The sequence below is a fragment of the Zonotrichia albicollis genome, unplaced genomic scaffold (assembly GCF_047830755.1).
Source record: "Zonotrichia albicollis isolate bZonAlb1 unplaced genomic scaffold, bZonAlb1.hap1 Scaffold_139, whole genome shotgun sequence".
Lineage (NCBI taxonomy): Eukaryota > Metazoa > Chordata > Aves > Passeriformes > Passerellidae > Zonotrichia > Zonotrichia albicollis.
This window is the reverse complement of record NW_027428356.1, coordinates 45,001-47,500: the sequence shown is the minus strand read 5'-3', so window position 1 is coordinate 47,500 and position 2,500 is coordinate 45,001. Positions and strand designations below refer to the sequence as shown.

General features: G+C 81.6%; 1 non-coding gene across 1 annotated transcript in view; it reads left to right on the top strand.

Annotated features, from left to right (window-relative positions):
* The first annotated feature begins 2,496 nt into the window (after positions 1 to 2,496).
* LOC141727613 (5.8S ribosomal RNA) overlaps positions 2,497 to 2,500 on the top strand; it is a 153-nt gene continuing 149 nt past the window's right edge. The window contains exon 1 of the ribosomal RNA XR_012578606.1: positions 2,497 to 2,500. This exon is cut by the window's right edge and continues 149 nt beyond it. This is a non-coding gene — a ribosomal RNA (5.8S ribosomal RNA).

Here is a 2,500-nt window from a genome sequence, read left to right as displayed (position 1 = left end):
GGGGCCGCGGCCCGGCCCCGAGCCTCTCGCCCACCGCCGCCGGCGCCGCCGAACGCCGGTCGGTGGGCAGGCGCGTGCGGGCGCCGCCCCCGGGGCGGCGGCCCGAGTTCTCCCGAGGCCGGCTCTCCCCTCGGTGCGCGCGCCAGAGAAAGCCGCCCGGGTGCCGGGAGGGAGGGGTGCTCGGCACGGCCCCTCCCGGAGGCGCGCCCGTCCCTCCCCTCGCTGCTTCGCCCGTCGAGCGACGGCCGGCCGTCCGGCCGTGGCACCCGTCGGCGGCCGATGTGGAAATGGCGAGGGAGCGGGCGGCGGGGGCGCCTTCGGGGCTCGGAGGAGGCGGCTCCTCCGGCCCTTCCCGCACCGGGGAGCGGGGCTTTGCCGGGCCGGCAGAGTTCCCGCTCTCGGGCCGAGCGGTTCCCCCCCTGGCGCGCCACAGAGGAGAGAAACACGCCGCGCCTCCGGGCGTTCCGGGCCGCCGGCCTTCGGGGCCGGCGCGCGCGCGCGCCGGCGCGGGCGAGGCGCGCTCGGCGGTCGGGCCGCGCGTCCCCGCGCCGGCGGGGCGGTCCGAGCCGCGGCGGTCCTCTCGGGCGCAGCGCCGGGCTACTGAGGGAAACCCCGGGCCCCGAGAAGGACGCCGCGGTGGTGGCGGCAGACGCCGGGCGCGCCCCCGCCGGTGGACGCTCCCCCGAGGGCGGCAGCGGGGGAGGCACCCCGGCGGGGCCATGCAGGTCGTTTCCCTCGCCCCAGGGCCAGGTACCTAGCGCTCCGCGCCTCGGCGGTTTCTCCCTCAGGTTTTTCCCCCCTCGGCGTCGTCAAACGCTGTTGCGGCGGGGGCCGAAAGGGGGCCGGCGAAGCCGGGCGGCGGTTTAAAGACTCGGGCGGCTCGGCGCGGCCCGCCGTGGGCCGCGGCGGCGGCGGCGGCGGCGGCGGCGGGTGTTGCCGGGCGGCGGCGCGGCGCCATTGAGGGGTAGGGGAGCAGCTACTCCCCGTAGCTCCTGCGGTGGTGTCCGTGGCCGCCGGCCGCGCTCCCTCCGTCGTCGTCGTCGTCGCCCCCGCCGCGCGCGCGCGCGCGGGGGTAACCGCGCCGCGCCGGGGAGGGGCGCCCTGCCCCCCCCTCTCCGCGGCCCGGCCTCTGCGGAGAGGCCGCGGCGCGCGGTCGGCCGCGGGGGCCGACCCGCCCGCCTCGTCGTAACGGGCGACGCCGGCAGAGAGCGCCCGCTCTCTGCCTTTTCCTCGGCCGCGGGGTGGCGGCCGCCGGGGTCCGCCGCGCTCTCTCCTGGAGCCGCCGCCGTTGCGGCGTCTCGCGGGCGCGGCGCCGCGTCCCGCGCGTCCGGCCCCTATCGCTCTCCCTCGACGGCCTTTCCTCCTCGAAGGCGCGCCGGCGGCGCCGTCCGCCGGCCGTCCCCCCCGCTCGATCGCCCGCCCGCCCGGGGGGCGAGCGCCCGGCGGGCCCTCCGTCGGCGGAGGCCCGCGAGCGCGGGCGACCCCGTGCCGAGCGGCGGCGGCGCCGCTCGACGGGTGTCCCCCTCTTCCCTGCGGGGGACGGTCGGCCGGAGGGCGCCCGCCGCGGCCGGCGGCGGTCCCGTCCCGGGCCCCGCACGTCGCGTCCCCCGTCGCCCTTCTCGGCCGCGCGTGGGCCGAAGGAAGGCGTGCGGGCGGCCGCGGGGGCGCTTCCCCCGCCCGGTCTCCGCGTGAAAACGAGGAGAGCGGGCGTTGCCCCCCGGCTCAGCGCCGTACGCCTTCCGCCGGGCGCGTGCCGAGGCGAAGGGGGCCACGGCGGTGGGAGGCGGCGGCGGCGGTGCCGGGAGCGCGGCCCCGGCGGCGGCGGCGGGGTCTGCCTTCCGGCAGGCCTCGGGCGCTGGCGAACGCCGGCTCGGCTCTCGGTGGCGTCCGCCTCCGGGGCCGGCGGCGGAGCGCGTCCGCCGGACGCCGGCCCGCCCGGCGGGAGCGGTCCCGCCGGGGGGAGGCGCGCCGGCGGCACGGTCGTCGCCGCGCGCCGTCTCGAGCGGGCGAAAGGCCGCTGGGAGAGAGAAAGGGAAGCCGGCCGCGCGGCGGCGCGGCGGCGCGCTCCGCGAGCCCCCGCGGCGGGGGCGGCCGCCGGGGGAGCCGGCGTGCGCGGGGGCCGACGGCCGCGCCCCCGGCCGCGTTGCCGAGCCGTGTGTTGCGTCGTTCCCGTGAAAGCGAGAGCGGGCGGGCCGCCGTGCCCCCCGCGTGCCGGCGCGCGCCGCCCGGCCCTCCGCGCGGAGGCCGGGCCGAGCCCGGGCGCCTGGGCCGCCTCCGAAAGACGGCACGTGAGGTCGGCGTCTCCCCTCGCGGGGGGGGAGGCGGTCGGGGGCGCGGGCTCCCCCGCCCTCTCGGCAGTCCTTCGGAGCGTGGGTTTCTCCCGTTTCTCAGTGTCGTGTGTGCTCGTACGGTCGAAGCCAGGCGCGCGCCCGCGCGTCCTCGGCGCGAGAGACAAAAAGGGGCCGCTCGGCGGCGAGCGGCGCCCGAAAGCCAGACAACT